Source organism: Micromys minutus (genome assembly GCF_963924665.1).
Source record: "Micromys minutus genome assembly, chromosome: 1".
NCBI lineage: Eukaryota > Metazoa > Chordata > Mammalia > Rodentia > Muridae > Micromys > Micromys minutus.
In genome coordinates, this window is record NC_137969.1 from 142,389,311 (window position 1) to 142,413,386 (window position 24,076).

Genomic DNA, 24,076 nt, shown 5'->3' on the forward strand with positions numbered 1-24,076 from the left:
GTAGAACTCAGGGAATCTTTGGGTTTTGACATTCAAGACTATTTCATAATCTTCTTGAAGATAACAAAGTCTTCTCTTCCAAAGGTTTTATTCCAGCCTGAATAATATTTAGTAGATACATGATTTTGATAATTATGTAATCCCCTTGAGTATTGTTATACCTGTAACATAAGGGTAATGGTGTGTTTTTCTGTTTACATTATGAAAATACTTTACTAATAACATGTTACTGGTATCAGGAAGAGATATGTTTAGACATATCTTGAGTGATGGATACCTTTAGTAACTTTCAGCTTTCAAAGTGAAATATACTTTCATTATAAGGTTTACAGCAGTCAAATAATACACTATGAATAACACATGGGCTTCATAGTGTTTTAAATTCATCCCTGAAGTATCAAGAGTGCTCAGCATGTGTGAGCACTAGCAGGTTTTATCTCTCAGCATCTCAGCAAATGGCCTAGGAGGTTGCCATGAAATGCATACACACACACACACACACACACATATTATGACTAACCGACCATCTAGTTTATGAAACTGGAATTTGAGGTAAAGATGAACATTTGAGTAAAGACACAAACACTTCTCTTTATCTTATATACAGATAAGTATTCGGTTCTTCATGCTGTTGCTCCAGAAAAGGCCACATGCTGCTGCAAGGCTGAGGAATCCATCCAGGGCTTGAGATGCTTAGTGGAGTCTCCCTTTCAGAGTCTTATCCTCCTCAGCCTCACCTTGCTCTGAGAACAGATGGGAGGGAAGAAGGGAGGGTGGAGACCTAGGGCTATGTTCTGGTCTGTGTAGAAGAGAATCAGAGAAGGGAGGGAAGGTATTAAAGAGGCAAAAGAGGAGATAAGTCAGGGAGAAGAGAGTGACCCGCTCTCTATGATGTCCCCCTAAAAGAAAGAGGAGAAGAGAATGTTAAAGTCTTAGGAATGGCCAAGCATGTCTTAGTCTGTACAAACTCTTTTGTTCAAATGTATCACAAAAGAGTTCTTTGTCAGTTCTTGAGTTTAAAGTTGAAATATCTATTGTATTAGATATTGACAAAAAGATAGCTATGATTGTGTTTGTGTATGGGATACTAAATAAGACCTTAAGTACACAATGTACTTAATCTAATCGAGCTAGTGAAAACACCCATTACCCCAATGCTTGTCATATCTGCCTCATGCTGGACTGAAACATCGTAGCATTCGGCCACCATCTTTTGTTGCCTTTCCCAACTCTGCAGTGTCAGGGAGCCACTGGTCCTCATGTACACTCAGATGATGTGGAATGCACATTTAACAGTCACATTTGTCTTCTCTTTGTGCAGCTCATTGTACATAATGACCCCTTCAGTCATCCATATTGCCACATATAGCATCATTACTCTCATCTTTAGGACTAAATAGTACTATTCTCTTTAGATACACCACATGTTTTATTGACATTTATGGTGACTTCATATTTTGGGCATTGTGATCTGTTCTGCATTAATACAGAAGTGCAGATATATCTTTTAGATATTGATTTCAAATCTTAACGTTAATTTGAATTACTCCAAGCTGCTATCTTTAGTATTTTCCAACACCCTTCATGAGGCTGAACAAAGCAAGTAGTATCCAACGAAAGAGTATTAGTAGTAACGGCAAGAATGCTAGGTCCCAACATTTGAACACCTGTCTTACAACAGACACTATGATTTATAATAGTTCTAATATATGCAATGTCTCCATTTGCAGGTGCAATGCTGAAACTCAGATGTAAAACTAACAGACAAGCATAATCAGTGGAGGGACCAAATGTTGAATGTTTGCTTTATAACAATGTGCTAATTCAATTACAGAGAAACGAGCTTCCTCTGCGGTAATTGATTTCCCAGTCCTCAGCGAATTCAGGTCTCTTACTCCATATGATAATAAGATGTCTGAAGTGCTTTGGCGGCCATTATCTAAGCAGGACCGCACCAAACAAGGGAGTCAGTTGAATCCTTTATCTGATTTTCAAGTGGGTATTTATAGGCAGCTTGTCTGGTGGGTGCTTGTAGATGGAGTGCTTCTGTGTTCAGGTTTGATGACTTAGCTGAATAGCAGTGTGCTAAGAGGAGCAGCTCACCAACGATTTAAACATTCAGCCATGCTTTCTACAAAGAGCTCTGAAGTTTAACCTGAGTGGAGTTTATCCCCCATGCCCCCACCTCCAACCAATATTACAAAAGAAGCATTTTTGTAGAGAAATTTCTGTGGTCAATCTGCTTTGTTCTGGGATAGATGCTAGATTTAGGATTTTGATAAGTTGATTCCCAAAGGGAAATAGGAATCATGACTTCTTCACCCCACAGCACCATTTTCCACAACGTAGACACTGGAAACTGTCACTCAAAAGTCTTTAGAGCCGTGTGTTTCCTCATTGAGCCGTAATGGAGAGGTTAAAAACAAATGGCTTAAAAGAAAGTGTAAGATATTAGCAAAGCCAAGCTGTTTATTTTGTGACTGAAGAAAGAAGAGATACAGTTAAAAACATTATTTAGGAAATGATCTAATTATTATAGAAACTTATCTTCTAGATTTGGAACAGCTCTTGAAAGTGTGTTCTTTAGAGTAAATTTGTGAGGTTGAAAAAAAAAAGCCCAGCCTCCCAAAAGGGCTGCATCATTTGTATCTCCCTGCATAGAACACAAAGGGTCCAACAACTCTAAATTCTGGGACTCACCAGTTTAAGTTAGGGCTGCCGTGAACCATCCAGTTTTCACTAGGGGAAGCAGCCAGATGGCTCCAGTGAATCACACGTGCCAAGGCTCGACGGGCAGCTACATTCTCAGGCCTGCTTTTGGAGCCAGGTTCTTGGCTGGTATCTGACAGGCTCCATTCCACTGACCTCTTGCTGGGGAGGCTCAGCATTCACAGAGGTTATACATGCAAGAGGAATCTCTAGGCTTCATTCCCAACAAGTATCATCCTGACAAATTGAGGCAGGGAGAGGGGGCATTACTTACTACCATCCAAGGTTTAAAAGAGCTGCTAGTCTTTCTCTCAGGAACAGGCCATGAGACCAGAGAAAACCTTTGGCCAGCTCCATCCTCTTTATCACCCAAAGGACTGGAAGGCTCTGTTGATTTCTTTTGTATTCTCTATTCTGTCCATTCTCACTGACCTAGCATCCTAGAGAGGCTTGTTGGTGCCCAGACATGTAGGCACCATTTCCTTAGACTGTCATTTTGAATAGTTGTAGGAAGGTCATCTCTTTACACACGTTTGTACGTTGTCACAAGACTTGGGAGGTGAGAAATGGTCAGTGTGCCATTGACTATCTCTACATTCTTCCCTCTTGATAAGTAACCATTCTGGAGTAATCTCAACTGGTACATTTTGCTTTTCCATTTTTTTCTCAGTGCAATAAAAACTTGCAAAGAAGTTCAATTATGGGAAACAATTAAAAATTCAGATTGCAAGGGAGAAGCCATCAGATTTGCCTCAAACAGGTGCTAGCACAGATGGCCTGCTCACAAGTCCTGGCTTTATTTACAGCTTTGACACACAGACAAATACGTTGACAAAAATGTTTCTGGATTTTATAATGTGCTGAATGCCCAAAATTGACCATATATTTATATTCATTTGTAAATGGTTCAAGTTAAAGCCTGACCGCTCTAGTCATCAGTAGCCTTATGAAAAGACCCTTTTCCTGTCCCGTCTTTCATACATTATGTGAATCGATTAATGTTTATGTTTGGTGGAATATGGTAACTGTGTTACCGTGATAGTATGACAACTTTTGTTATTAAGGGATAAAAGATCCCTCAGTTCTATTGAGTATTGCCCAACGATCCTGCATTTCTAACATCATCTCTCCAGCCCACTGACCAAGGTTTACTAGCCTTAGAGCATGGTTCTTTAAGAGATTAGCCAAGCAAGGTTCTTAGAGCAAATGGCATTCTTCCACGAAGAAGCCCATTGGGCTACCAGGTGATGAAATGTACCCAGAGAAACTGGATTGCGTGTTCAGCCCACATCATTATCTCTGATGTTCCAGATTTGGAACAGTTACACCAAGGGTTAAACTACCAGTAAGAGAGATGTTGGAAGTCACTGGGAAAAGGAAGACCAAAATTGAATCTCCAATGGGTTTGTATTAAAGCATTAATTCATTCTTGTCTCAGTGTCATGTTACTGCAGAGGTAAAAACAAAAAAGAAAAACCAGGAAGTTGAGAGCCAGTCTGTGCTCATTAAGGAAAAAACTTCAGACACGAATGTCTGAGAAGTTGATTTCTGCGCTTGTCCACAAGCTCCATAGCCCCGCTGTTGGGGAGATTACTAGAGCTGCTTACTACCATGACGTCTCATCCCCGTGCTTTACAGAACAGGGCACTACTTCCCTCTGTGTGTGCTCACGTGGCAAATATTAACAGTTCTGACACTGTATCTTCAGACTGAATGTTCATTATTTACATCTGTCTTCTGGATATGATCCGTGTTTTGTATATTAGAACTGCCGACTGAATCATCCATTCCTGTTTGGGGAACTATAATGATTTAATGTAATTTTCCCTAAACCTTTTTCATTCTTTGTTGACATTTGTTTCATTTAAGGGCCCAGGGTCCCGGGAGGTGGTGAATGTCCTTGTAATGTCATTGTTCTTCTTTAACCCGCTTGTGTGATTTGCTTTAGTATTTTTTGTCTTCCTGACTAATGCCTCCATCTTCATCCTTGCTGTGGCTGTTCATGTGTCCTCCTTTTCCTGTCTTCTGCTTCCGCCACTAAAAGCCCGCAGCCCGCTTGAGAACTCAGTGCCCTGCCTAGCAAATCGCACCTTGGATGATGACCCCCGTGTGCGGCGCACTCCCAGCGTGGGATGGCTCAGTAAGTCAAAGGGGTGGGGAAGGGACAAAGATGGTGTGGGCAAAGATGGGAAGAGGGAGGGAAAGATGACTGGGTTACCTAGTGGGGTGAGGAACACCCCTGAGAGTGTCTTTGAGGGTAACATGTAAGGATCTCCCTAGACTTGACATGACAGATCTACTCCTAGTGCCAAGGACAATAGTCTCTGTGACTGGGTGACCTGAGTTCGAGTCAAGTCAGTCAGGTGGTAGAAAGTGTGCAGGGTGAGGCTCAGGACTGGCGTGTTAGTCTCTGTCCAGGTGTCACATTTTTGAAACTCACTTTTCTCACGCTGCTGATAGGGATGTAAGGATGGCCACTTGAGACGAGGTCTTTCCATGGTAGTTAGGAAGAAGAACTTAATAAGCTGAAGATTTAACCCTATAGATGTTCATTACAGGCCTGCAACACAAAAGGTGATGTGGACAGTAACCAAAGAGCATAGAGCTTAAGAGAGAACCATTGCCCTTTTCGAATATAGAGCTTTGCAAGAGGGACAAGGGTTATTTACCTAAAACCAATACAGAAGACAGTTCACACAGATGTGGATTGTACCCACCCACCCTCACCAAATTTTCTCTATTGATTATATAGACGTTTTTGCACATGTCAAGAATTCCATCTATGGTGACATCATTGGGTGTCTGTCTATTATTTCTTTTCATATAATAAAACCATTGAGTTAATCCTTTTCCTATTTTAGCATTAGAAATGTTTCCTCTACAGAACATGTCTTTTTCAGCTGACTTAGTGGGAAAAGGTTTAGTTCATCCTAAAATAGTGTTTGTTGAGCTATATTTTTTCAGGGCTTCTCTTGCTGTAAATTTTATGGTTTTAAGTAACTATTAATAATCTCTGTGCTTCCTAGAGATATAAATAAATGCACTTCATATCACTGCACACCAGGCACTCCTGCAGGTTCAGAGATGAACCAAGTGGGTCTCTGCCCTCAAGGGGGTTTTGTTCTAATGAGGGAGGCAGAACCCAGATAGCTAATGTTCTTGTAAGAGGATAGACTGCTGAATACACACATACCTACATGACACTCACCCACACAGTCACTGACGCCCGAGGATGCTCAAAGCAGAAGGCTCTTTGAAGTCTAGGGACTTAACCTTGGAGGGAAGTATGAATTTTGTAATGGGAGAATTGAGAAAGGGATAGCTTATTTTTAAGGTATTAGATTTGTAATACTTTTTTTATTGCTAGCAAGTAGGTCTAATTGAACGGCAACTAAAAGTTGTGAAAATTAATGTGATTTTCATGCTCTCTGGGCTCAGTACATTTTGGGATAGCGTTTAGCTTGCTAAGCAGGCTGTGTAGTAGCCATTTCTATAATCTGCACTGCCCCGATGAAGAAGGATAAGACCTACAGAGGTGAAGTAACTTTCCAGAACTACACAGCTCATCGGTGTGTTGGGAGGGTTAATATGTGGTAGTTTCTTCTGTCATGTGGTGTAAGGGCCTCTTTTGTAAGGGTAGGAGTTTACGTGGTCAGCTTGTACTTTCCCACCCCCCACATGATTTCCTCTGCAAGAGTCATGTGTTTTCCTATAGATTCTATAGAAATTTCTAGTGCTTTCTAGGGATGCTTCTGGGCTTTTGTACTTAGAATCAGGCTGTTTGGGGTTTGAATCCCAGATCTACCACTGATGGCTTCCTGGCATTAGGACAGTCACTTCTGCACTGTCCCCTTGGGTTTCTCATCTATAAAAGTGTGTGAATTGTGCCAGCTCTGGATTTTTGTGAGAATTAAGTAGTGTGTATAGCACAGTGCTGGACACCTGTTCATCCAGTCAACTGATGATATTACTCTTGAGTGACTCTACTTTTCTGCTTCAAAAGCTTATCTATATTTCATATCACCTAGCCATCAAAGAACTAAGGAAACTGATAATGGCGGTATTCCTTGTTGCTGTATTGATGACTACTGTGCAAAAATCAGCCTAAAATAGCACCCAGAGCTGATCTAAGAACATTTCTCGGAGTATAGAGCATATCATTTTTTAACTGTCTATTTATATTCTTATATGTATATTCTCTTCCTAAACTATTGTCACTGACATATAACCTAAGTCACTTTCTGAGAGTTCCCTACTATTTACTATTTCAGCTCAAGAAATTACATCTATACCTAGAGAACAGCTCCAGGTGTGTAAGTTAGGACGGAACACCCTTGGCCCCACCTCCCTACCCAGCGCTGCTTTTGTCTTCTGTCAATCAGATTTTTCTTTGTCTTTCAGTCTGAAAGATGCTGAGACTCATCTCTCTGGGTTTTAGCTGAACTCCCACTAGAACCTTTTACAATAATCCTACTCCAGTGTGTGAGGTGGGACTTGCATAAAGTGCTGTGTCCTTTATAAAAGAGCTCCTAGGGTCACAGATCCTTCAAGTATTAGAATGCTTGCAGCAGCTATTGTCTGGGTCTCACAGTGGCACACCAACTGTAGACCGTTTCCATCGATTTTGTATGCCAAGTCTCTGCACTTTCTCATCTCGACTCCATCAGACCCAGGACCACATCTCAAGTGTGTCCCTCTCAAGTGCACGGCAAATGCATGATTCAAGGATACTGTATGCTTCTGCGCAAGACTCATGTTGTATGTGCTGTGCAATGAGTTTTGATGCCTCATCTTTCCATTAAAAGCAACCAACAGCTTCCTTTTCTCTAGTGGCTGTCTTGGCCAAGTAGTCTCTTAACTAGGAGTGGATATGGTTTACTTAAAAGAGCTATTTTACCATATTTTTGCATATCCTGAAGAGTTGATTATAATTTATACTGATAATTAACAAAAACTGCTTTTAAAAATTTGGCAAAATCAAATCAGCAATAATCAGGATTATAAGAAGATTGCATCAAGTGAATCTTTCAGTATTCTTAGCAAGATACTTTGAGGCCTTGTAACTTGAAGTAACTACTTTTCTTTGAAAAACTGCTTTGAAAGGTGTTTGGGGAAAGAAAGCACTCATCATTCCTTATCTTAGTTGTCACGGAGACAGATGTGAGCTTAAGGCACTTACCCATTTCAAATGCTGCCAAGTTGGAACAAAACCAAAAAGAATTTCCTCTCACAGGCACTTCCGAAGCCAGGCTGGCCACTGAGAACAAAAGAGAAGCTTCTCACCTTGGTGTTTCAGGACAGGTTAATACCAGCCTAAATGCTTTGCCATTATGGAAGCAGGAGCGTGTCGCCTATCTTGGTAGATCCAGATGGCTCTTCACTCTGAATGCTTATCCGAGAATTCAGTTTGACGGCTCCCAGCCAGCATCCGTTGAGCCTTTAGAAAACATTTGTGTCCCTTTGCTGTTAGATCAGCCTCATCAGAGCCTCAGCCCTGAGTGCTTACGAAGACACCTAGGACTGTTCTGTCTTCTCCTTCACCCTCTTGCCTTGTGTTCTCTGCTTTGTATCAGTCAGTCTGTCTGTCTGTCTCATGCATCCCACTGTCCGAGGCTCTGTCCAGCGCAGTGCTCTGCTTCACAGCCCTTACCTAGTGTCAGCTGCCATTCCTAGCCTGGCTCAGGCAGCATTGCTCTTGAAAGCCCAGTGGCTGAAGAATCTTGATCTATCTTACATAGAGTTAACAGGTCACATACTTAATCCCCAAATTTTAAGAGCTAAATCCACAAGTGATGCTTTTATTTCTTTTTTTTTAAATATTCTTTTTCAAGCATATCTAGAATTAGGTAAATAAAATTTTGGCAAATTTGACTAAGATGAAATATGTTCTCTGGCTTTCATGTCTGAGTTCTCAAAGGGTTTAGAACTTCTTTAGAGAAGTGCGGGACTTTCCAGAGTGCACACTTCTGCAAGTTCAATTTCAGGACTGCTTCCTGAACTCTGACTCTCAGTCCACTGTGCTATTGGGCAAGGATGAAGGGACCCCCCAGATAGGCCATGATAAATACTGTTTGTCTAAAGTCAGTTAGGCACGGGTCATACATGCTGAAATGCTCATGACAGGAACGCACAGTTGGGCATGCAAACATAGGAAAATACAGGGAAAGCCAATGCCAGGGTGAGAGAAAGCTATTACAGAGTCTCATATCCACAGTTAACAAAGAAGATGTGAAAATTTGACAAGGAGGAGGTAAAACAATCGAGCCCAGTTGTGGAGGCTTCTGGAAAGTTCCTTCAGTACAGAGGTAGCATGAGTTGACTGGACCAGGGCAGTGGATGTGCGAGCATTCTTGGCCTTTGGATAGGAGGGTTGGTCATCCATTGTGGTAGACCAGAGCTGAAGGGAACTAAAGACCAGGCCCCACTGTGACTTCAGAGCAGGAGGGAAGGGACAATGCGGGATGATGGCACGGTGGGAAAACTTTCAGTGTCAGCAAAGAGAATGAGTCCAGGGTGGATCAGGTTCTGAACTTTAACCAGGACGGTGCTAAGAGGAGATTGGGAAAGGCAGTGGGTGTTCAGAAACACAGCTCTGCAGTTCTCCACCGGGCATGCTGTCACCATGCTCGAAGATTTACATCACTAGGGGCTGACATTATTACATTTGTGCCATGCTGTCACATTCTTAGATGAGCTCCATCGGCCTTCCTTTGGCTCGCAGAGTAACAACCACATTAGAGCTGCATGCAACTTCACTGTGTATCCTGAGCCCAAACATTTCCCCTTTAACCCCCTGGCTTTTGCTTCACCAAGGTCAGGATATTGACCCGTTCCTGGATGTGACTCTCATTTGGGCCACTTGCTGTACACTTTCCCCTAAGAGCTTTGGCTTTTAAAAGACTAAAGAAACTTCAAGTGTAACTTTTAAAACTTCTCTCACTGTAGTTACCCTAGGCACACTTTTCAAAAGGCCACAGGGGATACAATCTTTCAATGGCCTGACATCCATCTTTAGATTCTTTAGTTAAGGGAAGACATTAGAAAATATAAGTGTAACAAGTTACAAAGTTCTAAAAATACAGACAGCTTGAGCTACTTTTCTGAAAAGGAGTTAGTTACTGTTTATCCCTGAGTTTCTAAAAGCAGTCTCAGGAGTTCTTTGATTGATACCTCATATTGTAATCACAATGGACTAAAATACATACCAATTCTAAACAGTTTACAGAAGGACCATGGAGAAAGAAGAGATGATTAGGAATTCTGCTTTGTTTTAGAATACTGGAGGTTCGGACGACGTTTTAAGAGGGACAGATCTGGGAGAGCTTGCTAAGGTTATAAAATAGTTGGGCTTTCATTATCTCCTCCCCTAAAAGAGGGATTTGGAATTGGAACAATTCAAACTGGTCCTTGACAAGGAGGATGGTACGCTGATAACCCAACTCAGTCTTTCACCATCAGGTCTGTCCGCTCTCCCGATTTAGTTACTCCTTACACTGCCTCCCACCTTGGGAACCCCCAAATCTGTTCACCACCTTTGCCGTGTTGCCTGTCTTTATCTTACTATCCTTATTCAGGATCTTATTTCCTCAAGCTTCATCCCACATCTGAAATAACGGCCTGGATTCACTTTATGGTTAAGCCAGTACCCATTGATTGCAGTGTGTGCCTCCTACTTGTCTGCTTATGGTCGGATGATGAGACATAGCCCTGTGTGGGGATGGCCAGCGGAGCCAGTGTGGATTTTCAGCAGCTGTACCTCACCCAGGATCCACACTCAACCTGTGCTTCCATAATCACCGTGACAGTGTGGAACACATACATACAGATGCAGGAGTTGCCTCTTGCTTGTTTCCAGCAATGAGACACACCACTGTCTTGTGGATTCATTTGCCAGTATGAGCCACGTGTCTATACTTGACTTTAGAGAGAGCTATGTTAACATATTCTCGGAGGCTGTAGATTCAGATATTTTTTTGTTTAAATTGGATAGTCTCTGTATTTACATTTCAAATGTTATCCTCTTTCCCTCAAACCCACCTCCCCCCCCTTCACATTGCCTCCATAAAGGTGCTCTCTCTCCCACCTCAGTGCCTTGGCATTACCCTACACTGGGGGAACCATCCTTCCTTGAACCAAAGGCCTCTCCTCCCACTGATACCAGACAATGCCATCCTCTGCTACATATGCAACTGGAGCCATGGGTCTCTCCATGTGTGCTCATTGGTTGGCGTTTTAGTCCCTGGGAGCTGTAGTGGATTAGTTGATAATTTTGTTCTTCCCATGGTGTTGCAGGATCTTTCAGCTCCTTCAGTCCTTTCTCTAGCTCCTTCACTGGGGTCTGACGGTTAGCTGCAAGCATCCTCCTGTATATCAGTATAACTCTGGCAGAGCCTCTGAGGAAGCATCCATATCAGGTTTCTGTCAGTAAGCACTACTTGGCATCAGCAATAGTGCTTGGGTTTAGTGGCTGCATATGGGATGGATCCCCAGGCGAGGCAGTCTCTGGATGATCTTCTCTTCAATCCCTGTTCCTCTATTTGTCCCTTTATTTCCTCCCATGAGTGTTTTGTCCTCCCTTCTAAGAAGGACTGGGGCATCCATATTCTGGCCTTTCTTCTCTCTGAGATTTATAAAAGGTCTGTAAATTGGTAGATTCAGATCTTATGCAGTGATTATAAATGGTGGCAAACCACTCAATTCCAACAAGAATTGTAGTCTTATCTTTGCAGGTGTTCTTCTTGGCACAACTGAGAGCACTGTGACGCTATGGGAAGGCAGTATGCAGAGGTCTCCTGTGTGTTCTCACAAATGGAAGATGAAAGTTTATTAATGACGAGGAAGCTTCCAGGTGAAGGGGTACCACAGAGCTAGTGTGACTGTGCCTCGTGAGGTAGACTAGATTCATTTGGAACTGATAGACTGTCTTCCATGCAAGCATACAATAAAGTTCTATTATTAGGCCAAACAATGCCTAGATTTAATTACCGGAGACAACAGAAAACCTAACTACTTGAATTAGCATGTCTGTGCACATGTGAGTGAGGGAGACATTAGGAAAAGCAAATGTAATATTCTAGTTGTGGACATCAATTTCGAAGTTAATAATAAAATTTCTTCTTGGCAGCAAGCAGTGGAATTATACTTTGATGAAACTTTCTGGCAGAATCTTCAGAAATGGGGCTTTTCTCCTTGTGGGAAGCTGAAAGTTTGATGCTTAAACTTGTCCTCATAATTCAGATTTTATTTCTGTTCCTGCTTTAAAGCATCCTCTGCCTCCATAAACCTTCATCCGTCCTCTTCTTAAGCTCCCAAGACCCTGTGTGGACATGTCTGTTTGTCCTTTATCTGTACGAGTCTCTGCGTTTTTTTTTTTTTTTTTTTTTTTTTTTAACTTTCTAGAATTGAGATCTGGATTATTAGGACCATTGTAAATGTGAATATTCAACCTGCAAAGCCAAGGTCCCATTTCTGAAGACGGCCTCAGCTTTCTTCTGTTCTGCTTCAAGTTCTTAATCCTGTGGGGACCATTTCAATAGCCTGTCCCTTCCCCTGCCTCTGTCCTCACTTTACACAATTCACCCTTCACAATCACTCCCCACACCCACATCCTTAACACTTAAGCTACAAGTGTGTGAACATCAATCTGCTCAGAACCCCTTGGTGAGCTATCTACTATTTGTAAGTTCAAGCTCACTCTGCCCCATCTGGCTAATGACCATAATATCAAGCCCAAATCTTCTAGTCTGTGTGGTGCTCCTTAACTTGGTCTCTGCCGAACTTTATATATCATCTTTTTATTTTTCTGTGCTGGTATTATAATCTCAAATCATTTAGGCTCTCAAGAACTTTGATTTCATGCCTTTCAGTCTATCAGTTATTCTTGCTTCTTACTATTAGAGGTCTTATTTCCTCCAAGATGAACCCCCTTTCTATACTTTTCTTTACCTTTCCCTGTTGCCTTCAAACATCTCCCTCCTTTATGACCTTTTACCTACCCCTATCACTGTTGATCTTTCATTACATCATAATGTGTATCCTTCCTTTACTGCTTACTAAGCATCCCCGGAGCCCAAAACACATCGCATTTGTTTTTTGTACGCCTGCTGCCAAGCATGGTGTCAGTAAATGTTGGACTGGACTAGTCTATCCACCTGATGCTTGCATGACTAAGTTACTTGTTAACTTTGCACTTTCCAAAAACATTTCTACTTCTGTTGTTTCCTCTGCTTGGCTTAGGGAAGATCTTTGGACCATCTTTAAAAGCCTGATCTGAAAACAAGAAGTAGATCGTAGATAGTAGCGAGGCAGCGTATATTTAACCAGAATCGACACTATCCGTTAGCTGAGACTAACCCTTTTGATGGTCCACTTTTAGTTTTGGCTGGTCTTAAAAAACATTATAATGATGAATGGGAAATTTCACAAGGTCATATAGATTTCCTTGCTGATACATGCTAGGTTTTTACTCATTTATTTCATGGTGATGGGTATGAGGGTAGTATTGGACCATGGGTTGTGATTATATTACATAGGGTGGAATTTAATCATTGTTTTAATCATAAAAACAATTTTCTGAAATGAAAATATGATTATAATATTTTCCCTTTTTTTCCTTCCTCCAACCCTCCTTTGAATATCTACCTTGCTTTCTCTCAAATTCATGACTGTTTCTAAAAAATAGTGGTTATACACATATACATTTAGATACATATACAGAGTTTCTATTGCTTGCTTACTATACCATTCTGAGATGAATGAAGATCACAGGAAGGCAACTATAATGACCGTCATTCTGCAACATGCTTTCCACAAAAGCCCTGGTCACTCAGTGACGCTAAGTACTCATGGGGTTTTTGCAAGTAAACATTCCAGATTTTTTTCCTTCTGAGCACAAATGAGGCCTAGCTTTCCTTGCCTGTTGAAAGTTAGGCGTGACCTCATGATGAGAAAAATGTGAGTGGACATGACTGTTGTCCTTCCCAGAAGCTCCGAGGGCTGGTAACCTGCTTGACGAATGCCCTTCTAGCAGAGCAGCAGTGATCTAGAGAAGGCTTGTGCATCAGGGCCCGGGACTGGTGTTGAACTGGAGCTCCTGCCAGTCTCCGCTCTTCTCAGTGTGAAGTAAGCAGGGTAAACCAGGAGGGTCTGAGTAGCTCTTTCACTGCCAGTGAGTGGGAGGACCAGAGGTAGACTGAGTCTTGCAGAGTCCTGATGGCATCTTTCCTGTGCAGTTTCCTTCTGTTCATCATTATATCAGCTCTCAGGTTTCCCCTCAGCCATGGATTATCCTGTTTGATAACAGGGGCTGTGCTCACTGATGTCTTTGTTGTGCTGTTTTGTGTTGGGAAACAATATTCCTGGTTGTCTTCAATGACAGTCATCTAATCAGTTTTTTTTTGGGGGGGGTGCTTCTGTTTTTGTAAGGCTCTTTCTTCACAATTTCAGGAACCTGCTGGGATACGGACCACAATGGGGACCACTGTGACCTGTGTTCAGCTCTTACCTCAGAAAGTCAAAAGTTTTGAGGTATTCTGCAGGTAGTATCACTGGTTACAAGTAAGCATATGAATGTACTGGAAAGAATATTACCACTACCCTTTTAAAGGAAGAACAGGCTTACTCAATTATAAGGAATACTTTAATTTAATCACTTTATTTATTTTTTTTTTTTAGGAAAAGCATTAGTTTAAAAATTAGTTCTTCGAACACACATTTGCTCTGGGCTCTGGTTTAAGGGATTACTGTGAGTGTTGAGGCATAGTGCGCTTATCCATTTTCTAAAATATGTCTTTTAATTTTTCTATATTCCTAGGGAAGTGCATTATAATTTGTAAGAAAACAGCATACAGATGCTGTTTCATGATGTTATATTAATTTATTCAGATGGCTAGTTTTCAGCTGCAGGAACAGTGCTTGTTTTCTCTGCTACCAAGAAAGCCAAGTTTTCTAGGCTGCCAAGTAGATAGACTTGATTATTACCAAGAATCATGTCTGTGCTAAACTTAACCTATCCTGAGCATCATGAAAGATGCCTGTAGATATACAGCCCATAGCAGAAGGATGAGAACCCAGAGTCTATTTTAGAGGTGAACAGGTAAGAAGGGGCTGAGAGTTGCCCAAACTCGGCTTGTTCATGAGACTTGGCTTACTAGAACTACATAGAAGGCAGGCTTTGCTTTGTGGCTGTAGAAGAGAGCTCTACATCTACTGAATGAGCCTCTCAGTGAAGAAGATACTGGCTTTAGATTACTCAGACTTTTGGGTGAGACTGGAGAGTATTTTTTTTTTTTTTTGTAGTCCAGTTATTTTCAAAAAAAAAAAAAAAAAAGAAAAATCATGATCAGATACATCCTTCAGTTTTCTTAAATTCAGACCATAAAACGTCTTGGTGAAGATACAGTCCTTTGAATGAGGATGCATAATATGGGGCCTTTGTACACTTGATTTTGGAAGTGATGGAGACATCGGTGAGTACCTCTCAAGTGCTAGAGACATGCCTTCAAAGAGGACTGATAGAATTTTTGTGTAGTTCAGCGGACACTGCCTCTTTCTGAGTATGTGAAGGCTTCCAGTTGGTACTTGGATGATGTATCTTATTGACTCCGTAGTTCACGTACATCATCGTGTAGTTGGCATATCATGGCCATAGGCCCCCCTTCTCCCCCTTCCCGGTGAGAATGAACTTCATTGTCATTATATAGTTCACTTCATTAAGTGGAAAATATCCTGTCACCAAAAAATATATATGCAGATATTGGGAAGTCGGCAATATTTAGTTAGAAGAGAAAATTAACCTGGTGAGAAAGTTCTCTGCCCTTTGACTGTGATCATACAAACCATATGTACAACAAAGACACCAACCTTCCCGAGGGATTCTAGGATATCTAAACTTATTGGACCCTCGGTACTCTATTCCTGATCCCTGTAATGAGCCTGTGAGGCAATTCTGGTACTTCACGGGATGAAATTTTAAGTAAAGTTTGAAACTCATTCATATTACCCCTGATGTGTTTTTCTTTTTCTCTCCATTTCTTTGTCGGGTTCAGCAAAAAATGGAGTACAGAGATTACCTTTGTTCGAAGGTTTAAGCAAATCTTTAACCAATATAACCCGGTGAAGCCTCCAGGTCTCTGCTGTGTTTAGGTTTTATCGGTTTTTTGCAATGTTGTGTTCTCTTTTGCCAACCACCTTATCTTCCTCTGTGCTGCTTGGTAGAAAATACAGTCAGTGTTAGATGCTGAATCAGATCCCACCATCTCCCTGCAGAAGATTTCAGTAAGAGCCATTAAAGGACTTTCTGCACCTGAGTCTGTGGTGAGGCTCCGTGTGGAGAGCATTAGCCTATCATTCATGAAGCTCTGGCTTCTTTCTGTCCCTGGTATCACATGAAACGTAGTGTGCCAGTGAATGCTTATTCTAACATTGTATGGGGAGGCAGGAAGATCAGACATTTGACTTGATCCTTGGATACACAATGAAGCTAGTTTGGCCAGTGTGAACCCCATCGCTGCAACAACAACTGTAACTAAAGACAATCAAACAAACAAAACCAATCCAATCCCCGAAGGATTTTCTAAACCTGCAATGTGTTGCATAGAAGTAAGTTAGGTATATCTGTGTAGACTCCTCTCCTCTTCCCTCCTGTCCCCTCCTGTCTCTTCATCCCTCCCCCCTTCCTTGCTTCCTTCTTTTCTTTTTCTACTGGGGATTAAATGTAGGCCTTATACATGCATGGCAAATATTCTACCCCCAAATTAGTCTCCCCAGCACCTTTAATTTTTTATTTTGAGGAAAGATCTAATTATGTTGCCTAGGCTGGCCTTGAAAATGCTCTGAAGCCAAATTAGGCCTCAAACATGTGATCTTCCTGCCCTATCCTTTGGAATAGCTGGGTTTACAGACATGTACTCCCATTCCAGGATACCTGTGGGTTTCTTTAACTACTGGTGATCTTTGTCCTCAGTGAGGCATCTGTTGCTTCGATGGAAGCTGTCCATCCTGCAGAAGCTTTCACTGTACTTGCAGTCTGCCTGATGGAACTACACAGCTCCTGTGTGGCAGTGGATCCTACATGTTCTCTGAGTGCTTCAGGCCCTCAGCGTTCATTTTCTGACAATGGAGACAGCTGTAACACCCACCTCTGGTCATGAACTAGAGGATCGCTTCCTTGTCTGCACTAATCTCCCAAGACTGTAAGAATCTAAACGATGAGTTTCATATGCAACCCCAACCTTGGTCATTTCAGTTGACTGTGTCCCTTGAGGTCAGTGAGGATCATGGAAAGAAAGCAAAACCACCAATTACTGAATACTGAATGCAGGATACTTTGTGCATTGCCTCTACCAGTCTTGCCACCAGTATTTTCCATTTTCTAATCTTTTCTTACGCTACCTTTGTCTTCATTCCCTTTTACTTTGCTGACATATCTTTAATTTTTTCTCAATGTGTCCAGTAGGCTTATCTCAGAGAAATGAAGTGTGAATCAGCATTCAAACTCTTCACCTAGCTCTTCCCACCCTAACTTAACCCAGTTAAAAAGATAGTGGTCAGTGGGTATCACACATAGATGGATCATGCAGAGAACTATTCATATATATGCCTTTCAGAGCTTCTGAAATATGATTTAGAAGTAGGACACGTCCAACTGAGAGGAGCAAGCAGCTCAGTAAGGATTTTGCTTTTCAAATCGAAAAGCCTGGTGTTGACCTAGCATGCTCAAGGCCCTGGTCTCAATCTCCAGTAGCATGTGCACATATGCATTCATGCACAGAGAAGTAAGGATATAATATTAGGCTTACCCTAGTTGAGACCAGAATTCCCCACGTTATCTCAGGATCACTGAAGGCCATGGGGTTGTCATATGTTTGGATCCTAGCTGTCATTTCAATTAAAAGCAAGCATGGACGTGTGTTATATCAGGCTTTTTCCTGACTTTGTCCTCTTAGGTTTCAGGCATTTTGCTCTGTAGAGCCTCTAGGGCCATGTGAACCTAAAGGCATTTGTGTCTTCTGCACCCTGCTCCAAGCATTGAGGAGTAACTTGTGTTGATTGGCAGTGCCCTGAGATCAGCTAAGCAGACTGCAGCGTGAAAGGCATGGGGAGTGAGTGTATGTGGCAGCCACTATATTTGTCTTTCCCACGCCTCATTATTCATAGAGCAGAGAAGAAAGCGTAGGCCCAGAGAGTGTGTGCTAACCTTCGATCGCTCTGTGTGTATGCCTGCCTTTTTCCCTACAGATGCTCAGTCACTGTATTTACCCTTAAATACGTGTCTGGCCTCAGATATAGGTTTATAAAAATGGCTTGTCTTATACACATGCTCATGCTTCTCAGCTGCAAGGGATTTCGCTGACTAATGATACAGATTAGAATCATTGACAATTCAGACAGAGCTGGTGGGAAAATATGTCTAGCTATAATTTTTTTACAAATCATGTAAATAGTATTTCATGGAGGATGTTAAACTATTTAAAATATAATTCTATTTTCTATAAAATGTTCAGTCTCCATGTTTGATTTAGTTCAGTGAGATCTAAAGTTGGCTAGTAGTCAGTGTTCATACTGGCCCTCATGATACTAGCACATTTAATAAATACTTACATAAAATATGCTTATGATATACTCTTGTTAATGTATTACATCAAAATCTTATCAAATTGAAATTTACAGAAACACCTCTCCCTTCTCCTCTTCTTAATGTTGCTTTTGAGGGAACTTTCACTGTATAGCCCAGGAGGGCCTTGAACTTATAGCTCAGCCTCCCAAGTGCTGTGTTTGCAGGTACACCCTCATGCCAGCATCAAACACACTTTGAATGAAGAGCAAACAGCTCTCTTTTATCTTCCTACTTCCCAGGGCTGTCTTTGTAGCAAACACTTAGTGGCTTTTCCTTTGTCTTCTACCTTTTCTATGTCCACCTTCATATCTGTGTACAGTTTTCAGTTGTAGATATTGTCAGTTAATATACCCCACATGGCGGGAAATTTTATTTATATATTTCCTTCTTCCAATTAGGCTATTGTTATTTTTAGCTCCATTATAAATAACTCTTGTAATTGGGAGGAAAAAACCTCATGCTTTGGCTTCTTTATGTAGCAAGACTGATAGAATGTTTTGATTTCCTGTCCAGGACATTAACATCCCTCTCCCTTCTCTCTCCTCACTGCTGATGTTACAGGACTCTGTCATTGCTTCTGTACATCCCCTTGTCAATACTAATCAGACCTACGTTTCTATATCTCCACATTCAATGTTATGCTCTCTGTCAATTGAATCTAATGCCAAAACTCCCTAAATAGAATTCATATTATGGCTACGTTAATGTAGTCCAGTCTTAGGCTTTGATGAGCTCTGTAAGCATGTGTTTTGAGATATTTAAATGGTTTTAAAAATTATTTAAAGTGCATTTTTAAAAGCTCAATTTTCTTCTTCTTCTTCTTCTTCTTCTTCTTCTTCTTCTTCTTCTTCTTCTTCTTCTTCTTCTTCTTCTTCTTCTTCTTCTTCTTCCTCTCTCTCTCTCTCTCTCTCTCTCTCTCTGTGTATAGGGGGAGGTGTGCATACAGTGTGCACGTGGAGCTAGAGGACAATTTTGTGGAGTTAGTTCTCTCCTTTCTTCCACACTTCTGTGGGTACTGGGCACTGAACTCAGGCTCATGCAGCCTTTAGCTCCTGAGCCAGCCTACGGACTTTACATTGTTTATAAAAACAAAAGCAAAAACAGGGGGGAAAAGCCCACTATTAGATTGTTAAGCTCATATCCCAAGAATATTAATAACCCACAGAACACTTTGGTAGCACCTTTGGGCAGGTTGTTCCTTTTCCTGTCCTGTTCCCATCCCCCACCCCCTGTGCTATAGGTGCCAGTTGTTGCCTGGGTCTGCTGCGAGGTGGTTAGTCAGTCGCTGACTTCTCTGGCTCTCTTCACTAGAGATGATCGGTCCCTCTTCTTTAGTTTATTTCCTCATTTCATTAAATTATACTAACAAAATATTAACAGTTTTAGAACAATTAGCCCCAGATTGACCTTATCATTTTTTCCCAGTCTGCTTATGATTTGGGAAGACTGTAGAATTCTTTGAAGAGTCTGGTACCATCCTCTATAGGAAGCACTTACTTCTGATGCTCAAGAAGTCCCAGCATTCTGATTCTAGATAGAGAAGGAAGGTGTTCTCTTCACTTTTGGTGCTGTGAAGTTTTGTGAGAATTCATCTATAGGGGTGATTATTTTCTTTTTCAGCTGGTGTGTGCATGTGTGTGTTTGTGCTGAGGAGCCCTTGTGATCTGAAGAAGCACTCCCATTAGCTTAGCTTATTATTGATAATGGCCCTTCCATCCTTATCCTTGTTCTGGTTTAATAACATTTCCTATAATCATATTTTGACATTATTGACTTCATCTTCCATGTGTCTGATCTTTTCTCTATAAGGTCTGGCTTTGTTCTTCATTTGCAAGATTTCTTATTTTTTTCTAACTCATGTTGAGGGTTTTTCGTTTGTTTGTTGGTTTTTGTTTTTGGTGCTCATACGAATGCTCATACTGATGTTTAAAGCAATTGTTCTTTTTATTCTAAACGTTTCCTTTGATCTCTCTTTTTTAGAGCATCCTGCCTCTGTTATAGATATAAAATCATTTTATATCTCTGTAAACCTGCAAGAACTTTTTAAGTGTTCTAAATTAAATGTTTTTCTCATTTTTAAAATTTTTTATTTAAGAAATATATTTAAGTTTTGAATTTCCTTTTAAATTTCTGCTGATTTTTTTTAAAAAAAAATAGAATCTCACTCTAGTCCATCTGGCTTTAAACTTACTGTGTAGAATGGCCTCACGTCTGGAAATTCAGACATGAGCAGACATCAGGCTTTATTGTCCATCCATCTTAAGGGACACTTGATTTAGAGTAGTCAGGAAGTATTGTCCCCAAGCCTTCTGTAAGCTCTGGAATTCAGAGGGCCTTGCTATGAGGTCCAAAACTAAACTACCCGCAAAGACCATCCAAGTATAGAAATGCTGGCCATGGCTGAGCCTTCCGCCCTCTAAGGCAGAGCTCAGTATGGGCATGAGACATCTCCCAACCTGTCCCTTTCAGTGTGTATCTTGCATCTTGCTTCTGAGGGGCTCTACCTGGACTGTTTCATGTCCACTTCCTCAGAGATGTTCAGGATGTCTCTGTGACTCTATGTCCCTCTTCGAAAAGTTAATGTCGCCATTTTGTCATAGCAAGAAAGTTGTCAGCTTTAGCGCACTGGCTGCTTTTCTCCTTGGAGCATTTTTGAAGTGTTTTGTCTGCGTTTTTCTTTTCCCACTTCTTTTCACCTATCTAGCTGTAAACTTCTCCTAGTATTTAAAAAAAATCTATGAAGAATGATAAGAAAGCCATCCATTTAAGCTCAGTCTGCAATCTTGAATTGGCAGCTTCCTTAAATGTTTTATCTTAGATATTCCCCCAGATCCTAGAATTCCTCTGATAATCAGCATGACAGCATTTTACTTTATCTTGGATCTAAGTGTTTAACTGTGAGAGGAAAGGACACACCAAGGGAGGAAACCAGAGTAGACAATCCTCTTCTTGGAAAGGAGTCTGGTGAAGTTCTTCTCTGCCTTGTCTTGGGAGAACTTTATGGAAATCACCGTGAGTCAGCGCCGGTTTGAAGGAAGACAGTGATCTGGTGATTGTATACCTAGTCTGCACTCTCTCTTGACCCTTGGCCCAGCGAGCAGGAGCTTGCTGGGGGTTTTCTTTCTGTTTTTGTGATAGATGGTGGTCACAGTTGTTGTGTATACTTTTACCAATATTTTTGGATGGATTTAATTTTTTTCTGTCCATTGCTTCCTATTATGTGTGTGTATGGGCTGTGACCATACATGCATGCACAGTTATGCACAGATATGTGCATGTGAGGCACTGGGAGCATTGCCATGACAACTGCTGTGACCACAAGGACCACAAACACTATGAAGAATTTGTAGTGGGTTTCCTAGTTAGGGTGTTATCTAATTGTGTCAGCCTTTCATTAATTTGTCACCTGAGTGATAGTCTGTGTGTGTGTGTGTGTGTGTGTGTGTGTGTGTGTGTGTGAGAGAGAGAGAGAGAGAGAGAGAGAGAGAGAGAGAGAGAGAGAGAGAGACAGAGACAGAGACAGAGACAGAAAGACAGAGAGACATAACAAATTTGAAATACTTAAACTACTTAGATCACAGTGAAATTGAAATACTGGTCACAATCATTAAAACGGAATCATCATAAATTAAAGGACTTTTGCTCTTTCTGGTTGTTTTCTTGACTTTGAAATATCTGACATTGGACCTAGGGAAAACTCACAAGTAGTCAGAAAATTAAAGTGGGAAAAACCAGAGCTCAGGAGTCAGGCTTGAACTACAGGGGTTGGTAGCAGAGACATGAAGGAGCGGAGAGTGGTCTGTTAACGAGTAAGAATTTGTGGATGAGGGTGCGTGACAATGTCACCTGACCTCTGAGCACAGCCAGCTCTTCATGCAAAGGCATTGCTTTTCCTTGCCCCATACATTAAGAATGAATGACTTCAGCTTTGGCTGAACTTCACTCTTACTTTGATAGTTATGTGAGTCTTTTGATGTCTTCTTTCTACCAAGATTACCCCACCTTTTACATTGGCCGTGTGCTTTGCATCTTTTCAGGTGCCCAGTGGCTCCTGGTTACATCCTCCTTCCTTGTTTATTTCTAGCTTTCCCAGTCTAAGGGCTCCTGAGAGCACATAAAGTGCTTACAGTGAACAGCTCCCCCATAAGACATGGATTTAGTGTGGTTGCCTTTATAGTATCTGTAAATGGAGGTCAGACAACCCACTGACTATTTATTAAAAATTATTTATGGAGTGCAATCATGCTCTGGGCTAGACTTGCAAATCATACAGTATAAGGGTCTTGCATAATATTTATGTTAAATCACAGACAAACAAAATTTTATAAACAAAATAATTGAAAAATGAATTGATTAAAGATATCAACATTGATCCTTCTTTGTTATGAAATTTCCTCAAAGAGCTTCAAGCAACTGGTTTTTACTTTCTTCAATCTAATATTTACACTCTACAGCTTTCTATGTTTTACATGAGGGTGGGGACTGGGAATGACGGGCTCAGAAACTTTTTTTTTCTTTTTTCTTTTAATCTCTTTTTTTTCCTGAATAACCTGTTGTCCTAGAAAACAAGACCATTTCTCTTGGGTTCTCAGTCTACATCATCATGAAAATACCATTATATTCCTCTTTATTCTGGGGTTGAAATGGGAAGCTATTACAAATGTAGTAACTTTAGTGTAGAAAGCTAATACCAGCACATTGGTTGCATATACAGTGTGAAATTTTACTCACTAGACTGACTACGAATGAGGGCATCCAGATCATGGAGTTTTATTGTCTCACAAACATATTGCTATTGATTATGGTATTTTGTCTGTTTTGTTGTTTGTTGGGGAGGAACAGGTTTCATTTGGCTTACACTTCCACACCCTTCTTCATCATTGAAGGACACCAAGACAGGAACTCAGACAGGGCAGGATGGTGGAGGCAGGACCTGTTTGTTGTGCTTGCTCAGCCTGCTTCTTGATAGAACCCATGACCAGCAGCCTAGGAATGACACCGCCTACAATGGGCCTCCCTCATTGTTCTCTAATTAAGAAAATGCCTTGCAGCTGGGTCTTACCCATGGAGGCACTTTTTCAATTGAGGCTCCCTGCTTGCTGATGACTCCAGCTTGTGTCAAGTTGGCTTACATATTCACCGTCACTGTGTTATCACTTTTTCTCATTGTTAGACACAGTGAAAATTTAGTGTTGATCCAAATACTACAGAGGCAAGGTTTTTTTTTTTTTTTTTTTTTTTTCAGGTGAGGTAGGATTTTCACATTCAGAGGACCAAGTTTAAAGTTTAAATTATGGCTGTATCCTTTACCATCCTTGAAGTTCACGGATGTATACAGAGAGTGGTAGAGATGACACATGAGCATCCCAGTATTTATATGAAAATTAAGGTATGCAATTCCTGCTCCACAGGGAGTTGTGGATCAGTGAGTTTGCAGAGTGTAATAACCAGCTGAGCTTGGGAGATGACCATCCCTATGACAAAGAACAAGCTCAAAGGAGGGAAGAGTCATTAGGCTCACCCAAACAAGTCACTGAGCTCTTAGATTTGAGCCTATGGGAGCACAGACATGACATCATGGTAGGAACATGTGGCAGTGTGCATACCTCCTACAAAGATTTTTCCCCCCAAAGACCTAATTTCCTTTTACTAACCCCTCCACCATAAAAGATTTCCCTATGTCCCAGTAATTCTAATGTCTTGGGTCCAAACTATAGGGCTTTAAAAACATAAACTGAAATTTTCTGTGGC

General features: G+C 41.1%; 1 protein-coding gene across 3 annotated transcripts in view; it reads left to right on the forward strand.

The window, feature by feature from the left end:
• SLC4A4 (solute carrier family 4 member 4) overlaps positions 1–24,076 on the forward strand; it is a 263,965-nt gene that overhangs the window by 104,564 nt on the left and 135,325 nt on the right. The gene's annotated exons all lie outside the window — the stretch shown is intronic.